Genomic DNA, 15,067 nt, shown 5'->3' on the forward strand with positions numbered 1-15,067 from the left:
CTGCTTCAAAAGTTAATAAAGGATTTTTTATTAATGGCGTCATGCATTTCTTTGCGTTGGTATGTCGATCATGACAAAAGGTGATGTAGTTTTTTTTAAAGATATCATAATAAATTACCTAATAAGGTATATTCAACACTTTAACGTTATTCAATAAAAAACAATAGACAATAAATTATACCATGTTTGTTCAAAGAATGTTTAAAACAGTTCGTACTCAAACGCTATAGAAGCGTGTGAAACACACATACGGTAGCAGGCAGTTTAACGAGGGGAGGGGACCTGACCCAGGTACGGGTCTGTTTCAAGTTTCCTTTTGAATGTTGGAAGTGTGTATTAAGTTCTTGCACTCTCTAGTGGTAATAGTAAGAAGGGAGATCGGTAGGGATGGTTGCGGGTATAAATGATTTGGACATTGTTTGCAGATCATAGGCTCGGTTTTTATGAGGTGGAATGAAATCAGGAAGGTTTGATGGTGAAAGATTATTGGGCTATTGTAGCGCATTCTTTCAGCAATAGAAATCCAGTGGAGTAATTTCCGTAGTCCCTCTTTATTGTAAAACTTTGTGGCTCCTTTGGTAGTTCTTGCAGCTTCATTTTGGACGGAGTCGATGTCGAACAGTTATCGCATGTCCCTTCATTAAAAATCGACATAAACGTCAAAAAATCCAATGCCATTACGTTAAGTAAACATATTAGTGAACCCAAAGTAGTATATCATACTACATATATCACCTATTCATATCTAGGACGAACAATCCTAACTTAAATGTAATGACTAGCTTGATGAAATAATACAAAAGGCACATAGCCCCATTCCCTCCGAAAATCGTCCCCCATGAGTGAAGCCCCTTGATCGTATAAGTCTTTACGATAAATACCTGCATTGAACGGCGCTGAACTATGAGTGTGCTCAACTTTCAATAGCTAAAAGTATTCAAGGATTGCCTATCTCGACACAACCGGAACTAGCTGAATTCTTGGTGTTCGCATGCCTAGATCAGAAATAGAAAGCAAATGTACTTAATATATAAACATACTCGCTCCCGGATCGGGATCAGTGTGAAGGAGGGAGAGAACTACATACTCCGATCATGTTCAACGCTCACAAAGGTCGTTCATCTTTATTCTATTAATGACAGGCTTGATTTTTTTTTATCACATATTCCATCCACATTTTAAGATTTCAATCTTAATGTAAGAATGAACCCATTTTAACTCACCTGGTATTAGCACCTGCACGTAAATAAAAAAATCATTTCTGATATTGCACATCAATATATGTCATCAAAATAAATGCTTACAAACCATATATACAGATGAAGTCTGTTTACATGCAATACCGACAGCCTTAAAGCCATCATAAACTGAGTCAACTGGCGATCAGCCATCATCAGGACAGTCAGTCCAAATCCTCCAAACAAGAAGACTTTTATGCAACTGCAAGACCATTAGTGACTAGTCTAACTTCATCTGAAAAACAAAACAAAAAAAGAAATGTAAAAGTATTTTGCAAAAACTGAAGAACTGATTGGTCTAGGGTCTTCAAACGTGATAGGGACGATGGCCATACATTAAAACTTATAGCTGACACCGTTTGTTTTTGGGTCAGTTTGTCAAATGTGTCTAATCAAAAGTGGGAAACTGTATATGAAATGGACCTCAAGGGACCACAGGAGCAAGATTTTCAGATGCTCGTCATGAACCTTCCCGGTAATTGTGTTTCTTGATTTCTAGTTCGTCAAATAGTCTTCTAATACGCTGCAAAATACATGAATCTGCAACTTTCTGTAAAAATAAGCAAGTTTAAAATATAATTACATTAATTATTGTTTAAAATACTACACTTGATACCCTTGGGATATTATTTCCCTGTGAATTTTACATTAAAATATATGTTCGCGATATGAAACCTAGACATTTGGATGCTTCAGAACAAAATAGCTCAGAAACGTTCGGTGAATACAGACCACTTCGTTAAATTTGTATATAAAACCATGTTTATGAGAATGTTAACTTTTTTGAATGTACAGTGCACTAATGTTTATCCTTATGGATTTGTTTTGTTTTGCAAAAATTGTAATACGGAAGTTTTCCAGTTGCTTTAAATGAAGGATCATGTCTACAAAGCCTGTTAGAATCAATGAAAATCCTTTTTACTAACCTGATTTTCAAGTATCAACAAGGCTTTATATACATTAATGAACATCGATCTAGTCTTCAATGTTACCATAGCCGTGGTTTCATTGAGAAATTGTGGGAACTTTTTGTTAAAAATGACAAAAGAATAGCTTTATCGTCTAGCAGTGTTTAATAGTCTGGAAAGAAATTCTCAAATGCTTGTCTGATATGCCGACCGAAACTTAGAAAATATGAAGTTGCATGACCACACTCGCATACATTCACTTACATAACACTCGTTCAATCAATCAATCAATCAATCAATCAATCAATCAATCAATCAATCAATCAATCAATCAATCAATAAATCAATCAATCAATCAATCAATCAATCAATCAATCAATCAATCAATCAATCAATCAATCAATCAATCAATCAATCAAGCAATCAATCAATAAAGCAATCAATAAAGCAATCAATCAATAAAGCAATCAATAAAGCAATCAATAAAGCAATCAATAAAGCAATCAAATGTTCAATCAATCAATTGATCAATCAATCAAGCAATCGATCAATCAATCAGACATTTAATCAATCAAGCAATCAATCAAGCAAACATTCAATCATTTAATCAATCAATCAATCTATCAATCAAGCAAGCAAGCATGCAAGCAAACAATCAATCAATCAATCAATCAATCAATCATGCAATCATGCAATTAATGCACACTCACCTAGAGATCTTTGACATCTGATGGAAGAGATGAATCTTGCAGCCGGGAGCTCTCTTGACTGAAATGCCCCAAACAGCAACTGCAATAATGTAAAACATAATCAGTTGTTTACAGTGTTTGACTCAATATGAATATGGTCAGCATTTAAACGAAGCATAATATTGTATAAATAAAAAGGCTTCTTGCTTTGGGATACATCGAAATCACCAATTCGGACAACCAACGAAAACCGATGAGCAATTCGTCCTGCTGGTAGGGGTCCTCTCTTTAACGTAACTGTTATTTAGCTTGATTGTTTGTTGTCCCAGCCGGCAAACACAATACATCCATTTGCATGTTGTGAACTTAACACTTTCAGCTCTATATGCCACTTTTCTTTAAACGTATCCGTGAATAAAAACAAACTAATCATTAACTATCAGAAAATAAATGTTCATTAAAAAAGCTTTTGAAGTTGCAGACCACAACCCAATACCCTAGAATACTTGCGCCTTGTCAAGGGCAGACTTCAATTAAATGTTGAATTGACAGAAGAAAACCATATCAAGACCACTCCTGCTGTTGCTGTCATCATTTGTTTTACATCACTATCTATAACATCCATGTATCGCAGTAATGGACGAATCTCTGGGGTCATCCCTGTAACAATGCATCAAAGAAATAGTTCCTGCAAAAACATATTCAAAACCACATTAGTGTCTTCGAATAGTATATAAATCAAGTGTAAAATAATACACGAATGCAATGTACTCATCATTTAATGCTACCTAAATAAGGTGAAACATTGTTTTCAAGAACTACTTGAAGGAAAACAACTATCCGGAAGTATGTCGTTGTTGGTCGACAGCTAGCATATATGGTGTGGTTATCGGTAGTTGGTTTAGTTTAATTCATAGGCGGTACATCTGGATAGCTTTATCTGAGACTGTTTTCGTCCGTTAAGTTTATCACGGGGGTTACATATAGAACTTTCGTTTTACTTTGTAATTGTACACACTGGTTACCAGTTTAATGCTAATATACATCCACGGCAGAAGTTGCCGATTATATAATATAATATAGAAATCACTGCAGAAATAAATCGACTTTTCATAAATTCACAAATCATGCCGCTGAGGGTTTCTGATTTGTCTTTCTGGATAAGATATGAGTGTGACCGTATCATATTTTTATCAGAATTATTAGCCCGTTGTCATTGCTGTTGATGCTGTTGAAAAATTGTGAAGGTCAATGGCTACGATTGAATCGAACTTTGGGTAATACTTATCTGTGTTTGCGATGATGTTTCAGCGTTTGATGCTTTTAGCGTGTGTGCGCGCACTGAAGTTTGTAATAGGAAAGGCTTTTCTTCAGACTATGGCAATATTTCTGATTCCTTCGATACGAACGTTCTATGGCAGTCTCTACAATTTACGGCCTATCGAACACAATAATCCTTACAATAGCTGGTACCCATTTCGAACAATGTTTAATGCGTGAAGCCTAACATTGTCCAAATTGGACATTATTTTAAGAGGTTTTGTTGAACCATCATAATACAATTTTGACATTTGCAGATCAAATTTCTTTTTATTTTTGATGTTGTGTGTCTGGATTTTAGGTTGTTGGTAATTTGATGTCAAAAATGGTTATGTTGCCCATAGCTGGCGAGATATCAATAGTTTAGCGGATCTCCTACCACATGAAAGTGATGAGTTATAGCAATACGTGCGAAGAGTCAGCGTTCCATCTTAAGTATCGTTGAATATGTCATGTCTGTGATATTTAAAAAGTTCAATACACAACTAAAACTAGCCAAGCATTAAGTACTGGGCTTAGTCGTAAATAATTCCAACTTAAGTGAGTGTTTAAAAGTCCGCCTACTGCCATCCGATACACACTCCTTGTGTCAGATTTTGTCAGCGAATGAGGTTGCATTTAAATTCACTCCGCCCTTTTTATCATAAGGATTTACTTATTACAAAGCATTGCCAGCAGTCAGATAGCGCATTCAGCGATTCTAGTATACTGTTAACGTCTAATTTTATTATTCTGATAACCAATATACACAAAAAAAAATCATATCAAAGTTTGAAAAGTTGTAAAAGAAAATCTGATCCAAGACAATTTTTGACATTCCAGCTCTATAGGCATTTACCGTTTTGTGTAAATGCATTTGAATATTTCCCACAAATAAGGTACGAAAAGTTCACCAAAACTTAACGATGGAAGACATGAACAAGCGACAGGACGTGACGACTAACTGCATGTAAGTATATAATTCTGCTTAGTTATTGTATTTTGTTTGTTTGCAGAAACATGTTTTATATCGGATCATAGGCGTTTTTATTTCTGTTTTAACGCCATTTGATATTTTCGACCCTTAATATGAATCTATAAGGATGCAAGTAATAATGAACACATTCAAGTAAGCAATCCTCATGTTTTATTTTTTTTAATTTTAAATAAATATTGTCGGTTATGGTCACGTATTTGATCGGTATTCGGATAAAAATGTGTCTTGAAGTGCATAACTACTCTATAATTTATCTAAGAAATCGCTGGGTATTAGATGGAAATAAACATTTATTTCTATGCCCTTATTGCATTGATTCACAATAATACATTTTAATTTCAAACAATAATTTGATATTCAATTCTGTAGTGAAACGGTGTTGTCATAAATCGCCTTTGTTACATTGTTTTAGAAGGAAGCGATGCCCGATAGAACATCAATCACCTAAGGGCGCTATTGACATGGTGAAGGTAGGGCTTTATAAATTAAAGGTAAAGTAATTACGATATTGTAAGGGTTCCATAATTATAGTAGACGTTGAATAAATTTAAATCTACAGCCAGACTTAATCTTAATTCTGAGTTTCTAAAATCCGGAATTAAAACGTTTGTCTGAATGAATAAATTCAGAAGGAAAACATATTCTACACCTACACAAGTCCATGTTTCCGTACATTCATTTCAGCCTTCATATATAGAATATAATCTACCCTTACACGAGTCCATGTTTCCGTTCATTCAATTCAGCTTTCATATATGGAATATTATCTACCCTTACACGAGTTCATGTTTCCGTACATTTAATTCAGCTTTCATATATGAAATATAATCCACACTTACACGAGTCCATGTTTCCGTACATTCATTTCAGCCTTCATATATGGAATTTTATCTACCCTTACACGAGTCCATGTTTCCGTACATTCAATTCAGCTTTCATATATGGAATAATATCTACCCTTACACGAGTCCATGTTTCCGTACATTCAATTCAGCTTTAATATATAGAATATAATCTACCCTTACACGCGTCCATGTTTCCATACATCCAATTCATGTTCATATATGGAATATTATCTACACGTACACGAGTCCATGTTTCCGTACATTCAATTCAGCTTTCATATATGGAATATTATCTACACGTACACGAGTCCATGTTTCCGTACATTCAATACAGCTTTCTTATATGGAATATTTATTATCTACACTTACACGAGTCCATGTTTCCGTACATTCATTTCAGCTTCAACATATGGAATATTATCTATCCTTACACGAGTACCTGTTTCCGTACATTCAATTCAGCTTTCATATATGGAATAATATTTACCCCTACACGAGTCCATGTTTCCGCACATTCAATTCATCTTTCATATATGGAATATAATCTACCCTTACACAAGTACCTGTTTCCGTACATTCAATTCAGCTTTCATATATGAAATATAATCTACACTTACACGAGTCCATGTTTCCGTACATTCAATTCAGCCTTCATATATGAAATATAATGTACACTTACACGAGTACCTGATTCCGTACATTCAATTCAGCTTTCATATATGAAATATAATCTACACTTACACGAGTCCATGTTTCCGTACATTCAATTCAGCTTTCATATATGAAATATAATGTACACTTACACGAGTACCTGATTCCGTACATTCAATTCAGCTTTCATATATGAAATATAATCTACACTTACACGAGTCCATGTTTCCGTACATTCAATTCAGCTTTGATATATGGAATATAATCTACCCTTACACGAGTCCATCTTTCCGTACATTCAATTCAGCTTTCATATATGGAATATTATCTACACTAACACGAGTCCATCTTTCCGTACATTCAATTCATGTTCATATATGGAATATTATCCACACGTAAACAAGACCATAGTTCCGCACACTTAAAACCGTTTTGGTATATTGAATACTGTTCCACAATGAAATGATCCCATACTGCCGTAAGTCAATTCCGCCTTGAAGTGCTACAGTCCTGTAGAACTTAAAACATTCATCTTTTGCATTTATTTTTCAGAGGGTTGAGAATACTTGAGCGTGCGCTTGCTAAATAACGATGATATATCTGTAAGCTAATGGTGTCCGATACATTGAAACAGGATTGACTGCTTAGATCTTTGTTTAAGTTAACATCATGAGCAACTGCATCGTTGTTACTATCTAAATTAAATTATGTCGTGATGAAATCCTTTTCTTATTTGTTATGGACACTCTCACCAGGTGTGCAAGTACGACGCAGACCAGGTGGAGCGGGAGCTAGAGGGAGAATTGTTCGACAAGTGGCATGAAAACTGCGAGGTCGTCAGGCAACCAAAATTTTAGTGGGAACGCTCCCCGCCTATCTCGACTACGTGCATGACGCATATGAAGGTAATAGATAGGAAAAAAAAGAACAGTATTATTCGCTCGTCATATTTTCGAATATATACGTCCACGAATTTGCAATAGTTTTCGTGTCCTTCTTGTCATACTTTCAGCTCCTTCATCCGAGAAAATGTGTTATAGACGTCGTCGAGGCGGCTTTGAGCACAAGAAATAAATTTGGTCTGCGGCAGAAATACACAATCGTTTGTTTTCCATGTTGTATTCTTGTTTGATTTGTTTATTTCTCAGAAAATAAGTTGTTGATGATATATTGGTATAAGATACGGCATTTGTTCAGTCTTATATATCAATGTTTGTCTTTAATCCAATTGCAGTGGATAAAAATAGTCAAGATATGTTTGATTTTAATAGTTTAACAAATGCAGTGAACCTCATGAATAAACAGAGTACACATGAGCAATTTTATGAAAATACCGCAGTGTTCATATTTTACGAACAACCTTTGTACACATATACATATTTTATTTACATACTGGAGTACACGCTTAGATACTTCATATTTTAATGATTCCTTTTCAGGTATTGACGACAAGGTTAGAAAAAGGATGGACGGTGTTCTCTTTACGACGGATTCGTTGCAGCACAAGACTTTCGAATGGAAGTTCAACAAGGGAGCCGATAGTGGTGCGCGGTACGGCATGATGGCATTTGGACGCTCACCCGACGGGAAGTTTGCAGATTGCATGTATGATATGTACATGATGGACTTTAAAATATCGGCAAAGAGAATCGTCACAGTGGAAAAGCATTCATTGTTCTGGGGATTGTTTGGCTGGACACCGGAATATAGTCTGACGAGGAACGAAATCTGGGATTTCCAACAGACAGTATCATAGTATTCATAGACAGTATCAACTACGTCACAGATCTTGATCAGATTTAAGATTCATAAACAGTAAAACACGTGATTTTGGACTTTATATACAATGCATAGTATCTTTGAAACTTTTTTTGCATGAATTACTCTGAATTGTATTCCTTGTCTTCAGAGAGACTTAAGATCCCCAATCATGAAAGAAGGGGTTAACTTATTAGTTTATTTTTATTTTTTTATTATTAAGTTTCATCATGTTAAAGCATACTCAAGATAAGATTACCTTTTATGTTTTTACTTTATTCGGTGTTCGAATAATGGTGAGGTTAAGCACACAAACTTGGTTAACCCCCCAGCAAATTTTCGTTTAATAACTGATCATTCCAAGGCGGTACTTTGATAAACACACCTGTATGGTATATATGTACTCAGTTGTGTGTGGAGTTTTGTACTGTTGTTGCATGTTTCTGGTTTGTGATTATTTGTTCATGTGTTCTATGCCTTTAGCCTTTACCCTGTGCCATTAAACTGTTTTGTTTTTTGGGCTACTTAGCTTGTTTCTGTAGTTTTTCATATAAATAGTCCATAGAGGTAATTCCCGAGATTCCAATGTCTTCCTTATTAGCAAAGCAAACACTGATTTTCTTAGCATCTAATGAATTTCTTTTTTAGCCCCCAATTCACTCCTTAGCAACAAATGAGATCATCAGCAACCACTTACTTCCTTAACAACCAAGAAATTCCTTGGCAACCAATGACTTATTAAGTGAGCAATGACCTTCTTAGATACAAATAACAACCTTAGAATCTAATTACATTTAAAGTAACCAATGATTTTTATAGAAACCAATGAATTTATGCAACAAATGGCTCTTTTGCAACTTATGACTTCATTAGCAACTGTTAACTTCTTCGCATCTACCTCAACAAATGACTTAATCAGCAAACTATGACTTCCTACACAAATTAATTCCTTTTCAACCAGTTACTTCATTTGAAACCAAGGAATTCCTAAGAATCAGATGCTGTCTTGACCAAACACTATCATCCTAACAAACAATGACTTCCTCAGCATCATATAACTTCCTTAGCAACCAATGACTTCCTCAGCATCATGTAACCTCCTTAGCAACCAATGACTTTAAAAGCACGCACTTCATTAGCAACCAATGCCTTCTTTACCAGCCACTATCTTTCATAGCAAACAATGACTTCCGTAGAAACAAATGACATCTTTAGCAACTAAATACTTTCTTAGCATCCAATTATTACTTAAGCAACTATTTTCATCCAAGTCACAACATGGCCTTTTTCATCCAATGACGTCTGTAGCAACAAATGACTATATAAGAAACCAGTTACTTTCGCAAAAAAACTACCTTAGCAACCAATGACTTTCTTAGTAAACATCGACCTCAAAAGCAAGAGTAGGCTCGATTGCCTTTAAATCAATTGTCTCTGGGAAAAACAGCTGCCAAGGTTTTGACTTGCATATAATTACTACTGATTTCCATTTACAAGATTCAGACTCTTGATCAGCCACACAATTCTCGGCAATCGCTTATCAATCCTTAGCAGAAAACAACAGCTTAAATTATCATTGAGGTGTTGGTCATTGTAATCAGGTGAGCGAGGAGGAGATGTATAATCGTGTGACAGTCAGGGCAGCCGATTTTAATGATGCATTATGTGACTACATAAATATGCTATATAGATGTTGTTTATATGTAATAAATGATTGAAATGAAAATGGGAACCATTTTTGGCGGAAAAAATAGAGTTGATATCGAGTTATAGCATTTGTGAAATTTCGCTCATTTAAGCTCTCCAATATTTAACCGCAGTCCACATATTTTATGCCTAGAGTTTTGGTAAACCGAATTTTGTAGTGTTCAATTGCTTATAAAGACGTGTAACTATGTAGAAAGTTAACAAAATAGCAATTCGTTTACGGAAAGGTTAAAGTCTTTACTTCAGGTTCTTGGCTTGTCAAATTTAGCTTATATATCTAAATTGACTAGTGGGTCAATTTTGACGCAAATCATTGGTAATGTATCAACAACTCCTAAAATTAAGCTAAACACAACTTCTAAATACACCCACATCGCTTGGACTTGATTATTTGGAAGATAGTATCCTTGCCATGTTGTCAGCTATGTACAGCTTATTGTCAAACACTGGATAAGTTATTTGTAGGTTATCCTTTATTTGCACATTAAAGCAATTTAATTTGTCAAGAGTACAAACAGTCCCTACTTAAGGTGGAAACTCTTACAGGAGCGCACCACAGGGTTGTTAGACCTGACATCTTGTTTACTAAACAATGAAATATACGGGACGTTTGGCAAATCGGACTGCAGTGATTATCCGGAATCCGTTGGTGAATATTCTTAACTTTTACTACAAAAAAGTGCAAACAAATCTATAGCGAGGAGATTGTACGAGCGGGCATGGGCACTGTTCCGCAAGAATACCAGCAACATCACTAAGGAAGAGAACAGCGCAGTTTCTTTTTTGGAACACCATACCATCAAATACCTATGCGTCCTTTTGTTTAGAATACTACACCCAGCAGTTCAACCGATATGTACGTAAATATTTAACAAATATTTACTTGTATGTATGACATTGTGTACAATTTCTATACAAAATCTTATATCGAGGTATATCAGCTTCTAGGGTATTCTATGCGAACCAAACATAAAATAACTCGTCAAGAACATCTAGTGCACCGCTTTGTCCTCGCAGACTTTCATGGCATACAAACATTGACTTTGTCGATCCACTGTTTGCAGATGGTATTGTTCGACATTTTGAGCACAAATGCGATATTCTACCGCTGCAGTCCACACATGTGGCATTCAACCAATTGCAGAGCAGAAGTGTGGCATAACACCACTTCAAAACACAAATGTTGCATAACACCACTTGCATAGCACAAATGTAGCACACCACCACTCGCATATCACTAATGTGGCTTAACAGCAATTGCATAGCACAAATGTGGCAAAACACCACTTGCATAACACAAATGTGGTATAACACCCATTGCATAGCACAAATGTGGCACAGCTCCACGTGCATAACACACATATGGCATAACACTATTGCAGAGCACAATTGTAGCATAATAGCCCGTGCATATGCATATCACAATTGTGGAATAACACCACTGCAGAACACAAATGTGGCATAAAACACTGCAGAGCAAAAGTGTGGCGTATTCAACGTTTGTATGATAATGAAATATGTATAAAAACTACTTATTCTATGTTTCGAACAAGTAGGATTATTTCGCGAACGTTTGTTTCGAAGCAAGATTCCACACTTCATCAAACAGCATTCTCACATTTAATTGAGCAAATAAGAAGACATTGCTGACTTGACATGTTGACAATCTACATTTACTAATGATTTCAGCAATCTTCAAATGAAAACCAGAGGGACAAGCTTATCAGGCAAACGTATTTCTTTATAACTGTTGAATGGCGCACGCATCTATTACAAAAGATTCTTAAATAGTTCATTAAAAACTACAGGGACAAGCCAAGTAGTCAAATTTTACTTCTAACTTACCAACAATCTAAAACAAATCCTGTTTTAAGGCAAAAGGCAAGGGCCCAAACGACAAAGAACTTTAGATGCAAACCTATATATACCGAATACAAAAATACAATCACAACATAAATTTCTACACCTATTTATGATACTCTGTCAATATAACTTTGGTTTGTTTTAAGATTCAAGTTAAATTTGGACCTGAAACCATCTTACTTTCGCTGAGTGGAAACAATTGGTCTTCGTTAACCGCTTTGAGAGTGCTTTGTTCGGTGTCAGGGTTTATCCAAAAAGTGCGCTAGGTAACTGGGGCGAAACATGCCATGTGAAGGACTACACCGGTTTCAGATTGAGAGAATAACATACGCTCATTGATAAGATTGGTTAAGTGTGTGGCAATAGAAAATGGTAAATTCAACGATACCTGAAAGGAATCCAGTTTTGTTAAAACTTGGATTTTAAACTGTTTGAATTTACATTTGGAGAGGATTTCAGTTTGGAATGATCGCGATTTCAAAACCAGGTATCAAGCTAGAGGCTTGGTATGAATGGCATATGGTTTTAAATTGAAAAGGTTTAGTTTGTCATGACCCTAGTAGTCCAAATGATGTGAAATGTAACAATGCGATCTTTTGATGTAGGTGTCCGCATATTACCAAAGTGGTCACAGGTTCTAGTTCCATCAGGGGCACGTTTTCGTGTTTTATCATATAAAATAGCAGTGCTGTTTCTTTCCAAACGCACTTTTGTGATAACTCATAGCAGACAAAGAGCATTGCCTGTATGAGCTAAAATGTCTAAACGAACTTCTTTATTTTACATAACTTATAAATTGTAACTTGTTATCTTCCCACCAAGGTTTGATAATAGAATATAGGAGGGCTTTTTGGTCTCAACATAACTATAAATCATACTCATACAAGCTACACACTTTCTATATGGTGATAGTTTTCCTTATTTAATACATTCTGAAATCCTGACGCGGAACGTATGTTTTATCGTTGCTGTCAATGAGCAGTGTCAATGAAACCGAAGCTGCTATTTCCATGCTTCTAAAATATGTGCTTCGAAGATTTCTCCTCCAAAATTTATGATTTTATTTTCATATGCGTCAGTTTAAGGCTTCACAGCGATTCTGTTTTTGAAATGCAAATGCTTAAAACAACAGTTCAACGAAGCAATAAGGTAATTGAACAGTTCATACTGGTTAACATCGTCGGATAACCCAAATATTCTACTGTGCTATGATTTGTTGGAGATTTAGCTATAAAACATCTCATATAAAAACGTGGCTTATGAACCACAGTGGACGTGAACACACTATCGGGGCCATTGTAACAGAACTGCGCTCCTGGTTTCAAGACACTTCCGCATCAGTGTATAATAAGGTACTGTAATACATGGGTGACAATGACGCTGCAAACCGCTGAGTCGAGATCTCGCAGACTTTGCCAGACTTCTATGTGACTATGCAACTCTCCCAAAAGGCCAAGGAGGAGCAGTCTTCTTGTGATCTGCTGCTCAAAGACAAGATGTAGATGGCACACGCATCATCAGCATGTAAATGTACGTTCTGAAACAGTCAACGTCTACAGGTCGTTCGTGTTAGAGGCAAAAGGACAGTTAGAAACAATTTCCTGCAAAATGGCCTTCATCCGAACCGGTACGGCACTATGACACTTCATAGATGTATACACAATAGTATTACAGTGCTAAAACCGAAACTCCCCGTTGTGAGCGGAGATGAGGTAGGCCACATTATTACCGGTAATGGATGTCAAATTGCAACCGAGACATTCATTAACAACTTTTTTTCTGATCAAAATGTCGCAGAAAATAATCACACAACCTGAAATTTCAGCCGAACATTATCCCGATATGAATTCAGCCATAGACAATTACAAACTATAACCAATAGAATATATGCAACTATACAAATAAGATTTTATTATGTTATATAGTAAGTGCAATAATAACGTTTACTGATTATTACTACTGAAATTGATGCTTTAGGATTCTATGAAAATGTTTTGCATGCTGGAATATACCGCCATATATATACACAGTAGAAAAAAAATATGCAAACAGAGACATGAGACTTAAACAAAGCCGATGTTACAGTCTAGAAAAGCAATTAATATGCATATTCAATCATGTATGGTAATTGCCAAAAAGGCTACAAATAAGGAATTATAAGGTTTCTATCAAGAATCGATATGGTACTCCTGCGAAATTTATTGTGGAGGTAGAGAGGCGGCGGAAAATAATATCGGGAGTAGCTGAATCATTGATGTACGAGAAGGTCTAGCTCAGGAATATAAAGAGAAAAAAAAATGTACATATACAAAATATTATCGTTCCCGGACAAAGACAAAGAAATATTTATCAAAAAACTATACCATTCATATCCTACAACAAGTCGGTATGATTTGTGGCAGATATGAACAGTCGGTACAGACATAATTTGTAGTAGATATGAACAGTCGGTACAGACAAGTTTTGTGGTGGATATGAACAATCGGTACAGACATGTTTTGTGGTAGATATGAACAGTCGGTACGGACATGTTTTGTGGCAGATATGAACAGTCGGTACAGATATGTTTTGTGGCAGATATGAACAGTCGGTACAGACATGTTTTGTTGCAGATATGAACAATCGGTACAGACATGTTTTGTGGTAGATATTAACAGTCGGTACAGATATGTTCTGTGGCAGATATGAACAGTCGGTGCAGATATGCTTTGTGGCAGATATGAACAGGCGATGCAGATTTGCTTGGTGGCAGATATGACAAGTCGGTACAGATATGTTTTCTGGCATATATGAACAGTCGGTGCAGATATGTTCTGTGGCAGATATGAACAGTTGGTATAGATATGCTTTGTGGCAGATATGACAAATCGATACTGATTTGTTTTGTGGCAGATGTGAACAGTCGATACAGACATGCTTTGTTGCAGATATGAACAATCGGTACAGACATGTTTTGTGGCAGATATTAACAGTCGGTACAGATATGTTCTGTGGCAGATATGAACAGTTGGTATAGATATGCTTTGTGGCAGATATGACAAATCGATACTGATTTGTTTTGTGGCAGATGTGAACAGTCGATACAAATATGTTTTGTGGCAGAAATGAACAG

At 35.8% G+C, this 15,067-nt stretch overlaps 1 pseudogene; it reads left to right on the top strand.

The window, feature by feature from the left end:
• The first annotated feature begins 5,060 nt into the window (after positions 1-5,060).
• On the top strand, positions 5,061-8,430 carry LOC128221582 (uncharacterized; annotated as a pseudogene).
• Positions 8,431-15,067: the final 6,637 nt, after the last annotated feature.

Source organism: Mya arenaria, chromosome 16 (genome assembly GCF_026914265.1).
Source record: "Mya arenaria isolate MELC-2E11 chromosome 16, ASM2691426v1".
Classification (NCBI taxonomy): Eukaryota; Metazoa; Mollusca; class Bivalvia; order Myida; family Myidae; genus Mya; species Mya arenaria.